At 42.8% G+C, this 13,271-nt stretch overlaps 1 pseudogene across 2 annotated transcripts; it reads right to left on the reverse strand.

Annotated features, from left to right (window-relative positions):
- Positions 1 to 11,083: 11,083 nt before the first annotated feature.
- LOC103653798 (dnaJ pseudogene) lies at positions 11,084 to 12,616 on the reverse strand (annotated as a pseudogene). 2 transcript variants are annotated; one of them, NR_163890.2, is made up of 3 exons: positions 11,674 to 11,848; positions 11,531 to 11,590; positions 11,090 to 11,296 (listed from the first exon to the last, which is right to left on the reverse strand). The product of NR_163890.2 is annotated as a dnaJ pseudogene, transcript variant 1 (transcript). The 2 variants fall into 2 exon arrangements; NR_163891.1 differs by lacking the exons at positions 11,531 to 11,590; positions 11,674 to 11,848 and adding an exon at positions 12,487 to 12,616 and having other exon boundaries at positions 11,084 to 11,296.
- Positions 12,617 to 13,271: the final 655 nt, after the last annotated feature.

Genomic DNA, 13,271 nt, shown 5'->3' on the forward strand with positions numbered 1-13,271 from the left:
GTTTTCTACCCTTCAATCACCCCTTCAGAAGGCAGAGAAAGGAATTTAGGAAGGGCACCATCGTCACGAAGGGACCGCCCAAGCGACGTAGTGGGATAGAAATTACAGAAGAGCATATGAAACTTGTCCTAGACGAGAGTGGGAAAAGGTATCAAGGTTTTGGTGAGGAGCATAACTGGACTCACATATGTGGCTTGTGGGAGCTTCCTTATGCTAAGTCATTGATTTTGATGCACAACATCGACGTCATGCATCAAGAGAGTAACTTTTGCCAAGCCCTCATAAATACATGCATGGATTTCCCTGATAAAACGAAAGACAATGAAAAGGCACGCATGGACTTAGCAGTGATATGTGATCGTCCAACCCTAGTGCTTAGAGAAAACGGAGGCAAACCAAAAGCTAACTATTGTCTGAAATCTAAGCAACGGAAAGAAGTGATGAAGTGGATGAAGGATATTAAATTCCCTGATGGTTATGCCGCTGGTTTTAGAAGATCTGTGAACTTGAAGACAATGAAGATGAATGGACTGAAGAGCCATGACTTCCACATAATTATGGAGAGGCTCATGCCTGTAATGTTTCGTGGATACATTTCAGAAGCTGTGTGGAAAATGTTAGCTGAAGTTAGCTATTTCTACAGACAGTTGTGTGCTAAAGAAATCAGAAGAGATATGATGGAACAGCTGGAGAAAGAGGCACCAGTGCTTTTGTGCAAATTGGAAAAAATATTTCCACCGGGTTCCTTCAATCCTATGCAGCATCTCTTTATACATCTTCCATATGAGGCTAAGGTCGGTGGTCCTGTTCAGTATAGGTGGATGTTTCATATAGAAAGAGCTTTAAAGAAGCTTAGAGCAATGGTGGGCAATAAGGCAAGAGTTGAAGGATGTATTGCGGAACAATTTAAACTTAAGGAGGAAGCACACTTCACAAGTTGTTACTTTGCAGAAGAACATAATGTATTTGCTCGAAAGAAAAGGTACCATGATGATGAACGAGAGATGCCTCCTTGTAGTGATCTTTCGATTTTTCAGACAAACGGCAAAGCCGTTGGTCCACCCAAGGCATATCACCTCAGTATGGAAGAACGGAAGTCTGCTTTACTGTACATGTTCACGAATATGCCTGAGATGGAGAAATATTTTCGTATCATGTTCACGAATATGCCTGAGCAGGCCCCTTGAGTAAAAAGGAAGGGTCCTCAAAGATATATTTGACTGAGGATCAATATCGTGAGGTTAGTATTCAATTTGTTTTACCCTTTATATTGATTGTTGTGATTGATATAATATGTAACATTGTGTGTGCAGGTGATGGTTCCATGGATGGCGCCTGTGCCTGATGCGTACTATGCTTGGTGTCGATATTGGGCTTCCGAAGGCTTCCAGAAAGCGTCAGCGCATCACAGACAATGTCGAGGAACCAATCCTAACCACAAGTTTGGCGGTGATGACATGATACGAAAAGCTAAAAGAATGGTAAGTTTGATCTAGCTATGTCGATCAGCAAATAATACGATTTCTTATGAATGTTTTTTGTTTATACAGGAAGCTACGAGTGGCCAAAAGCCTAGTGACATTGAGGTCTACCAGAAGGGCCACAAAGGACCAGACCCGAACAACCCTGACCAGCTCTGCAGCCAGACATCCACGGATCGCTTGGTGAGTTTTGGCCCAAAAGTACAAACATTCAAAGTATAGAAATTCCTGCATTTGTAAGGTTGTGAATGATGTATAGGCGGCATATGGGGAGGAGATGGTTCGTCGCCATGGCCCTGACTTTGACTGGCGTCATGAACCGGTGGATCCCTCAGTGGTGTACGCAAGTGGTGGTGGCAAAGCGCATGGACGGTAAGCTCTAACTTATGAAATTATATGGTTGACACTAAATTGATTATGCAGTAATAACATTTTTTGAATCACTTATAGATACGCACTCTTCGACGGATTCATTGACTCGTCGTCGGTGAGATCTTAGAGGACGGGTTCGTCTTCCCGTAGCTCATTCTCTCGTCGACCGAACGAGCAGGAGTTGGAGATTATGAGGATGCGTGAAGAGATGAGACAACAACGCGAATTTATGGAGGCTTGCAATGCCCATAACCAAGCGATGTATCAAGTGAGTACACATAATCCGAACTCTAAATTATTATATTTCAATACAACATCTTCAGTAGTAACACATATGTTTAACAGTTAATGCAGCAACAGGGCATGGCAACAAATTTTCCACCGCCACCACAATGGAGCCAATTTGCAAACACACCAGTTCCACCACCACAGTTCAACACCCCTCCGCCACATATACCTGCACCTGGAGATAGGGTACGTTTCATAACTCTCGATTAATTTATACACTTGTATACTTTTTGATATTTGTATTTAACGTGTTGATATTTGCTAACTTGCATAGGTTACGCCTGAAGCGGGTGGTAGTGGGTCTGATCCAGCAGGGACTGGATTTGTTGACTCGCTCTTCGCATTCCCTCCTCCTGGTGGTGGTGGCGGCAGCGGCCAAAGCTCTAACCACCCAAGTGGTGGTTATCTCTAAACACTCGTGCTCATTATGTTTTTAACTCCTGGATGTTATGTTTGTGTAAACACTTGATCTTAACTCGTATCAGAAATGTTTGTGTATGTTATGTGACGGATTTAACCTATAATGCGTTTGTGATGTGTACGTTCATGTGGATGATATATATGTTTTGTGATGTGTATGTTTTGTGATGTGTATGTTCATGTGGATGATATATATATTTTGTCATATGTTTGTCTGTGGAGAAATGTCTAATTTGGTGTTGCTGTTGCAGAAATATACATTAACTCCCGTCGGCCCAGTTAATCCCCGTCGGTTTGACCATAGCCGACGGGCATTAACTATTAATTCCCGTCGGCCCAGTTAATCCCCATCGGCTGACTGGGCCGACGGGAGTTAATTGTTAATTCCCGTCGGCTGGTAGGGCCGATGGGAATTAATTGATAACTCCCGTCGGTTGTCCTGGCCGACGGGAATTAGCCATAACTCCCGTCGGCCATTAACTAGCCGACGGGGATTAATTATTCCCGTCAGCCGACGACGGGAATAACCGTATCCCCGACATCTGACGCCCGTCGGCTAACAACCGACGGGAATAAGCCTTAAACCGACGGGAATAAGTAATTCCCGTCGGTTTAAGGCTTATTCCCGTCGGTTCCTGGCCGACAGGAATTAATTGATTTCCTGTAGTGATCACAGCAAGAATGTGATGACAACATCAAGACCGCTGGAGCTTCTTCACATGGACCTCTTCGGACCCGTCGCCTACCTTAGCATCGGGGGAAGTAAGTATGGTCTAGTAATTGTTGATGATTTTTCCCACTTCACTTGGGTGTTCTTTTTGCAGGATAAATCAGAAACCCAAGGGACCCTAAAGCGCTTGCTAAGGAGGGCTCAAAACGAATTTGAGCTCAAGGTGAAAAAGATAAGAAGCAACAATGGGTCCGAGTTCAAGAATCTGCAAGTGGAGGAGTATCTTGAGGAGGAAGGCGTCAAGCACAAGTTCTCCGCTCCCTACACACCACAGCAAAACGGTGTGGTAGAGAGGAAGAACAGGATGCTTATCGACATGGCGAGGACGATGCTTGGAGAGTTCAAGACACCCGAGCGGTTTTGGTCGGAAGTTGTGAACACAGCCTACCACGCCATAAACCGGCTATATCAGCATCGCCTCCTCAAGAAGACCTCCTACGAACTTCTTACCGGTAACAAACCCAATGTCTCTTACTTTCGTGTATTTGGGAGCAAATGCTACATTTTGGTGAAGGTAGACATTCTAAATTTGCTCCCAAGGCAGTAGAAGGGTTTTTACTAGGGTATGACTCAAATACAAAGGCGTATAAAGTCTTCAACAAATCATCGAGTTTGGTTGAAGTCTCTAGCGATGTTGTATTTGATGAGACTAATGGCTCTCCAAGAGAGCAAGTTGATCTTGATGACATAGATGAAGATGATGTTCCAACGGCCGCAATGCGCACGATGGCGATTGGAGATGTGCGACCACAGGAACAATAGGACCAAGATCAGCCTTCTTCCTCAACAATGGTGCATCCCCCAACTCAAGATGATAGACAGGTTCCTCAAGAAGAAGTGTGTGATCAAGGGGGAGCACAAGAAGAACAAATTATGGAGGAAGAAGCACCACTGGCCCCTCCAACTCAAGTCCGAGCGACGATCTAAAGATATCACCCCGTCAATCAGATTCTGGGTGACATAAGCAAGGGAGTAACAACTCGCTCACGTTTAGCTAATTTTTGTGAGCATTACTCGTTTGTCTCTTCTATTGAGCCTTTCAGGGTAGAAGAGGCCTTGCAGGATCCGGACTGGGTGTTGGCCATGCAGGAAGAGCTCAACAACTTCAAGAGGAATGAAGTTTGGAGCCTGGTGCCACGTCCCAAGCAAAATGTTGTGGGAACCAAGTGGGTGTTCCGCAACAAGCAAGACGAGCACGGGGTGGTGACACGAAACAAGGCTCGACTTGTGGCAAAAGGTTATGCCCAAGTCGCAGGTTTGGATTTTGAGGAGACTTTTGCTCCTGTGGCTAGGCTAGAGTCCATTCGAATATTATTAGCCTATGTCGCTCACCACTCTTTTAGGTTGTTTCAAATGGATGTGAAGAGCGCTTTCCTCAACGGGCCAATCAAGGAGGAGGTATACGTGGAACAACCCCCTGGCTTTGAGGATGACAGGTACCCCGACCATGTGTTCAAGCTCTCTAAGGCGCTCTATGGACTTAAGCAAGCCCCAAGAGCATGGTATGAATGCCTTAGAGATTTCTTAATTGCTAATGCTTTTAAGGTTGGGAAAGTCGGTCCCACTCTTTTCACTAAGACTTGTGATGGTGACCTTTTTGTGTGCCAAATTTATGTCAATGACATAATATTTGGTTCTACTAACCAAAAGTCTTGTGAAGAGTTTAGTAGGGTGATGACTCAAAAGTTTGAGATGTCTATGATGGGCGAGTTGACCTACTTCCTTGGGTTCCAAGTGAAGCAACTCAAGGACAGCACCTTCATCTCCCAAACGAAGTACACTCAAGATCTTCTCAAGAGGTTTGGGATGAAGGACGCCAAGCCCGCAAAGACACCAATGGGAACCGACGGACATGTCGACCTCAACAAAGGAGGTAAGTCTGTTGATCAAAAGGCATACCGGTCTATGATAGGGTCATTACTTTATTTATGTGCTAGTAGACCGGACATTATGCTTAGTGTATGCATGTGTGCTAGATTTCAATCCGACCCCTAGGAATGTCACCTTGTGGCCATTAAGCGAATTCTTAGATATTTAGTTGCTACGCCTTGCTTCGGGATCTGGTATCCAAAGGGGTCTACCTTTGACTTGATTGGATACTCAGACTCCGATTATGCTGAATGCAAGGTTAATAGGAAGAGTACATCAGGGAAGTGCCAATTCCTAGGAAGGTCCCTGGTGTCTTGGAGTTCAAAGAAACAAACCTCCGTTGCCCTATCCACCGTTGAGGCCAAGTATGTTGCCGCAGGACAGTGTTGCGCGCAACTACTTTGGATGAGGCAAACCCTCAGGGACTTTGGCTACAATCTGAGCAAAGTCCCATTCCTATGTGACAATGAGAGTGCAATCCGCATGGCGGATAATCCTATTGAACACAGCCGCACTAAGCACATAGACATCCGACATCACTTTTTGAGAGACCACCAGCAAAAGGGAGATATTGAGGTGTACCATGTTAGCATCGAGAACCAGCTAGCTGATATCTTTACCAAGCCATTAGATGAGAAAACTTTTTGTAGGTTGCGTAGTGAGCTAAATGTCTTAGATTCGCGCAACTTGGATTGATCTATAGCATACATGTGTTCTATGCCTTTGATCATGTTACTTCATGTATTTATGTAATTTGTCACTTATTTATGATGCTCAAGTTGTGCAAGGGATCCTCGGACCTCACAAGTCCCTGTGTGAATGATGCACATATTTAGGGGGAGATGTGCTACAACTTGACCCCTTGATACTAACCTTTGTGTTTGAGTATACTTGATTTAGTCTCAAAGGTGCATTGAAAGGGAAAGGTAAACTTGGACCATGCAAAGACTTCCACTGCACTCCGGTATTGGTGTAATTAATTCCAAGTTCATACTTATGTTCTCATTGTCTTTTGCTCTTAATTGACACTTTGGTGAGGCAATGGGGTTAAAGGGCCAAAAATGATCCCATTTTGGTGCTTAATGCCAAAGGGGGAGAAATTAAGGCCAAAGCGAATGGATCAGCTACCACCTTGAGAATTTTGAAAATAGTAGAGTTAGAATTTTTGATTTGTCCAAAATACTCTTATTGCAAAATTTGGCCTCTTGTGGGGGGAGAAATTTTTATTATGGCAAAAGGGGGGAGTTTTTGGTACTTGATCAATTTTTCCATTGGAATATCTCTCTTTGTGCCCAAACAAGTGTGTTTGACTTAGAGATAGGAAAATGAATTTGATTTGCAAAAACAAACCAAGTGGTGGCAAAGAATGATCCAAATATGCCAAATTAGAGTCAAAAACAATTTTGTTCTCAATTGCATTGATGTTGCACTTCTTTTATTTGCTTTTGGATGTGTTGGCATAAATCACCAAAAAGGGGGAGATTCAAAGGGAAATGTGCCCTTGGGCAATTTCTATTATGTTTTGGTGATTAAGTGCCCAACACATTTAATTGAGTTCTTATGTGCTAAATAAAGAGAGAAGTGCAAATCAAAGAGAAGGTATGTTTCTAGACTTAATAGTTGGCTTTTGTATACTAATGTATTTGTCTAAGTGTTAGAAATAGAGAAAGAAGAAAAGAAAGAATTGGCTGTGAGCAGCCAAATCTCAGCTCAGTCTGGCACACCGGACAGTGTCTGGTGGTGCACCAGACAGTGTCCGGTGCGCCAGGCTGGACTCCGGTGAATAGGCCGCTCTCGGGAAAAGTATGGCGGCGTACGGCTATAATTCACCGGACTATCCGGTGGTGCACCGGACTGTCCGGTGAGCCAACGGTCGCCAGCGCAACGGTTGGCCGCGCAATCCGCGGATGACGCGTGGCCCGCGCCAACGGTCAGCAGGGGGCACCGGACTGTCCGGTGTGCATCGGACAGTGTTCGGTGCGCCAACCGGCCTGGAGCTGCAATAGTCGTCTGCGCCAGAAAAGAAAGGACATCCGCACCGGACCGTCTACAGTGACTGTCTGGCGCACCGGACTGTCCGGTGCGCCACTTGACAGAAGGCAAGGATAGCCTTCCTTGTTGATCTTCAACGGCTCCTAGTTGCCTTGGAGCTATAAAAGGGACCCCTAGGCGCATGGAGGAGCTACCCCAAGCTTACAAGAAACATTGTAAGACTCTAATACTCCAACTTCACGCATTTGATTCTCTAAGATAGTGACTTGAGCTCCATTTGAGTTTTGAACTCTGTGCGTTGTGTTTTGAGCTCGAGTTATGACTTGTGTGCGTGATTGTGCTGTGGATTTGAGTCTTGTGTGTGTTGCTCTCCCCTCCCTTACTTCTGTGCTTCTTTCGTGATCATCATTGTAAGGGCGAGAGGCTCCAAGTTGTGGAGATTCCTCGCAAACGGGAGAAAGACTAAGAAAGGAAAACCGTGGTATTCAAGTTGATCATCGGATCACTTGAAAGGGGTTGAGTGCAACCCTCGTCCATTGGGACGCCACAACGTGGAAGTAGGCAAGTGTTACTTGGCCGAACCACGGGATAAAATCGCGTGTCTCTTGTGTGCTTTCTCTTTGATTGTCTGTGTTCATAAGAGCTCGTTTCAAGCTACTTAGCCGTTCTAACTTTCATAACTAAGTTTTGTGGCTATTAGTGTTGAATTTTACAGGATCACCGATTCACCCCCCCCCCCCCTCTAGGTGCTCTCAGGGGCCCACGGGTAGAGGCAGCGGCAGCCCCGCGCGTGAGAGCACGTAATCTTCAACTGACGCGCGGACAGAGGATAAGGATGGAGGGGGAACACGCAGCGCACGATGCGAGGGGCTGGCCAGTGGGCCAGCAGAGCCAGTGGGCACGCGCCCGTGGAGTCCGGCTGGGCCGTGCGCGAGAAAGGAGATGGCTTGTTGGAACGAGTGATCAGAAGCTGGCCCAGGCGTATTCTCCCCTATTAATTTCTTTTTCTTTTGTATTTCCTTTTCTTTTCTCTTTTCTCCTCTTTTCAAATTTGGGTTTCCAATTTGAATTCATCTATTTGTAGTCCATACTTGGGTTAAATGTCTATATTCTAATAACAGTATGAACCAAAATTTAATTCATATATAATTAGTGTATCCAAATTTTTGTAGTATTTTCCTTTTCCTTCTCCAATTTCTAATTTGCAAACTAGGTCTTAAATCCAAATGTGAACATTAATATATTTCTACTAACCTTATTATTATTATTGTTAAATGCACACATAAATAATTCCAACATAATGTAATAGATATATGTTTATTTTAATTATTTTATTTATTTGATAGATGTTAGAAATATGAAACACACTCCTATAGGTCCTTTCTTTTTAGAAAAATAATATTTTATTTGTGGGATATGAATTAAAGTTACTTAAAAATTAAATATTCATGAAAATGATTACTTATGGTGCATCATTTAATAATATGCATAATCTTTTAATTGAATAGAAAACTTTTCTATTACCTCTTTTCTAAAATAATTCTTGGCTTCCAAAATTCAGTTCTCAATTTTCAACACTTAGGTATGAGTTGAGATGTCAGAATTTACTATTTTATTTCTTCATATATTTATTTTATTATTATTAATATTTTTTCTTATACAGATTTTGGGCCTTATAATTATGTGTGTGCGCATATACATTGCTACCTCTACATTTTGCATTTGAGTGAAGTGATCTCTAGCAAATTAAATAACTGCAATTTAGATGACATTGTTTGTTGCTATATCATGCATATAGTAATAATGTTTGTACTACTATATTCTTCATCCATGACACCATGACAATTTTCGGTTCTTAGGTTGTAATAGCAATCCTATTTGAGGAATGATCTTGCTTTTTTGCTGATGACTAGCTCCATTTTTCCCATTGCAGACAAGCCTAAGGATATAGCCGGGTGGTGTTATGGATTCACGACCTTATTTCTTTCTGTGAGATCTTTAGAAATCTTTTCAGGGAATGGAATGCATATGTGGCTTTTCTTCCACGTTAAATGGCAGTGACTCTGTCATATCTTTCTACCATCCAATATTTGTGAACCCATCTATACAGTAAACACACTTAAATGTTTTCTAGACCGCGGAGCGCACACAATTTTCTAGTTAAGATATAGTTTAGTTCCACAGCAATGGCCGATATAGCAGAAGCCAAGTGTTCCGATGATTTGTTTTTTTCAATTGTGTTTTCTGTTATTGGTTCAGCATGCACATATATTGACATGATTTATGGCATGACATCTACCATCTTTGTTATATTTATGACATCGTTCTTGATTGATGTGTGCGACATGAATGATGGATCTATTTAATATCCTGACCATCATTGTGTCACTCATTATCATCTTTTATATATCATTTATGGGTTCACGGATATGAAATGACAGGTTTCTTATTTTTTAGATCTGAACCATGTGTTGTCTTTTGAGTTGTTACATAATAAATGGTCCAGTCGATGCGTTTTACGTTCAAAAACTTCTACGCTACATGCACGGAAACTAACGCTAAACATGCGCGATTTAAACGTCGTAATTCGTTACGAAACAGATCAACGATTTATGCTGAAATTCACACCCATTTGTGCTGTTTTGGATCACATTTTACGCAAAAATCCACACGAGCCAGAACCCACGCATGATCGGACGCGTGCGATTTTTACGCCGTAATTTTTGGGCTACATTCGTCGTTATGAAACAAATCTATGATTTACGCTAAAATCTGTACTCATTTGTGCTGTTTTAGTTCACGTTTCACGCAAAAATCCGTCCGAGCCAGAACCCGCGCACGATTTTTACACCGTAATTTTTGGGCCCATTTGTCGTTACAAAACATATCTACGATTTACGCTAAAATTTGTACCTATTTACGCTATTTTGGTCCACGTTTTACGCAAAAATCCACTCGATCCAAAACCCGCGCACGATCGGAAGCGCGCGATTTTTACGACGTAATGTTTGGGCCCCATTCGTCGATATGAAACAGATCTACGATTTACGCTAAAATTCGTACTTATTTACGTTGGTTTGGTTCACGTTTTACGCTAAAATCTGACTGAGCCAGAACCATGCACGATCGGATACATGCCTACCTGCGCGGAGGCAATACCTAACTGGGGCTTCCTGATATTAATGTTAGCCCTGAGCTTCCATTAGCTCGTCCATATATATATATAGGGACGAGGTAATGGAAGCCCTGGGCTTCCATTAGTACCAGGAAGCCCCAGCCAGGTATAGCCACGTCCCGTACCAGCATGCGTCCCATCGGGCATGAGTTCTTACTTGGACATATTTTAGCGTAAAACTTGAACAAAAACAGCGTAAATGATTACGAATTTTAGCGTAAATCGTAGATCTGTTTTGAAACGGCGAATGCGGCCCGAAAATTACGGCGTAAAAATCTCGCGCGTCCCATCGTGATCGGGTTCTGACTCGGACAGATTTTAGCGTAAAACATGAACCAAAACAGCGTAAATGAGTACGAAATTTAGCGTAAATCTTATATCTGTTTCGTAACCGTAAATGGGTCCCGAAATTACGGCGTAATAATCGCGTGCGTCCGATCGTGCGCGGGTTTTGCTCAAATAGATTTTAGCGTAAAACGTGAGCTAAAACAGTGTAAATGAGTACACAATTTAGCGTAAATCGTATACCTGTTTCGTATACCAAATTTACGGCGTGAAAATCGCGCGCCATCGGTCGTGCGCGGGTTCTGGCTCGGACGGATTTAAGTGTAAATCGTGAACCAAAACAACGTAAATGAGTATGAATTTTAGCGTAAATCGTCCATCTGTTTCATAATAACGAATGTAGACCGAATGTATATCTCAGCGCATGAGGTTGTCATAAAACATATCAAGAAATGTCGTAAATTGGTGTAAGATACAACAAGAAGTGATCTGAGCTAATTGTAGTGTAAAATGCAAGCTAACCATCTACAGGAGAACTGTTTCAGATTTTACAATATGATATAAGAGATAATTATTCCTGTTCATGTTGCCCTTATATTTTGTGTAGAGGTCCTTCAAGTCCGTTTTCTCATAATCTGACCCTCTATATTTAGCTTCAAATTCTTCAATGTCAGCCTCCGTGACCTGGGAATAAAGATTAAATTAAGTACCATTATATATAAAAATATACAACCTGTCCCCAAAATACTGTCACTCTGGCTATACATCTAAACAAGCCAAAAGGGTATTCTTTTAGAGACAGAGCAACAGAGCTAGTTTTATGCCACAACAGAGTTCTCGCTACTGTATTTCCCTAAAAAATATCATTGTAAATTAATAGACAACATTAGCCTACAATTAATATAGAAGCAACCATACTTTCTTGTACATTGTTCTGAAGTACTCCTGAAGATTGTTTGCTGCTTCTCCCACCAATGCCTAGATGAAAAAGGAAGATCCATAAAAATATTGCTTGAGTCTGAAAGGTAAAAAAACATTCATGTTTATGGTTGAGATACTACCTCATCCCCAGGATTCTTATCTGGGTGGAGGCGCAGAGCCAATTTGTGATACGCCTTCTTTATTTCTTGTTGAGAAGTGGTCTTCCCAACTCCTAGAATCTTTAAATGATAAAAAAATAAACAAAAAATTAAATAATTAAATTGTGATCTGGAAAGAGAACCTGAAAGCAATACGTGACACATTTAGAACAGTTCAGACTTTTGTCCCATCTACAATTATTTACATGACCTGTTTACAAATAGACCTTAAATAAGAAGCCAGAAGAAATTCCAGCAGTTAAGCGTTGTTGTAGACCTTCTCATAACAATATTTAACAATATCAAATCTTTTTAACCAGACTTTAAATGCTTAGTTTCATTAAGTGCGATCAAAGCAGTAAGAACTGGTTAATTACAGTTCCAAAGTGATAGCATATGCCAAAGAAAAATTCAAAGATGTTTTGGTTTTTTAATGTTATGTACTTAAATAATATATATACACTAAAAACCAATATATATGCATAACCAAAAAATATATATATATAAAAATATAAAATGTCTCATAATTGTACAGAATGAAGCAACAAATATCATTAGCACGAGTATATATATGAAAAATTGACAAACAATACTAGCTAATTATGATAAGATTATTACTTGCCATTAACCAAAAGTGGATAACACAACCCCAGGCTCATGACTATTGATTTATAGAGAACCCAGTTGATTTATTTGTACTGTGTAGCTAGCAACCAACCATATAGCCTAATTACGTAATGGGAATCACATATATACAATGTTTTATACATGTTTGCATAGCATACAAGTAATCACCTTGGCATTCCGCCGTTGCATCTCATCAACTCCTCGACCTGCAAGAAATACTGGAAGTAGCACTCCAGCCCTGCGCGAAGTCCCAGTTGTGTTCTTCAATAAGAGGCGGTGGCCAATCAAAACCGTCGTCACTGCCTCTGCTTCTTCCCTTTCCGTGGCTAGCTCCTACCTCGAGACTGTCAAACAGCAAGTGCTTGAGTTGCTCCCCTGCTCTCTCCCCTTCACCAGCGTCGGTCGTCCTCCAGTGACTACAACCACCTGTTCGGCGGCGTCGACAAGGCAGTCGATGGGCGGCTTGGACTGGGCGAGGAGCCAGTTCAGGGTCTTGCTGGCCTTGTCGAACCCAAGGCGGTCCTGCAGCGCCAAGAACTCTCGCGCGACCCCGACCGAGAGCCGCATCCGGCGGTCGTGGAGGCCCTGTGCGTGCGGATCTTGCTGTGTTTAATCGTCCGGAACGACCGCTTCCGTAGTACGGCCACGACCTGGACGCCGGCGTCATCCACCACCGGCGGCGACCCGTTGCTCGGCAGCTCCGTCTCCCCCGCCGGCGCCTACATAAAAGAAAGCAGAAGCGGAGGCTGTGAGATCTAGTAGCCATGGCCGTGCTGCGCTAGGTGGATCCGGATCTGGGTGGGGTGGTTGTCTGGATCGGGGAGTGGGGCTCGGAGGCGATGGCAGCGTGAGTGGAGGTAAAACTGCCGCCACTGAAACCCTATTTTTCTTGCAAACAGCCGCCGTCGGGAAGGCTGGATAGTGTGATCCGTTTTATACGATGGTGTTACAGC

This window comes from Zea mays, chromosome 4 (assembly GCF_902167145.1).
Source record: "Zea mays cultivar B73 chromosome 4, Zm-B73-REFERENCE-NAM-5.0, whole genome shotgun sequence".
NCBI lineage: Eukaryota > Viridiplantae > Streptophyta > Magnoliopsida > Poales > Poaceae > Zea > Zea mays.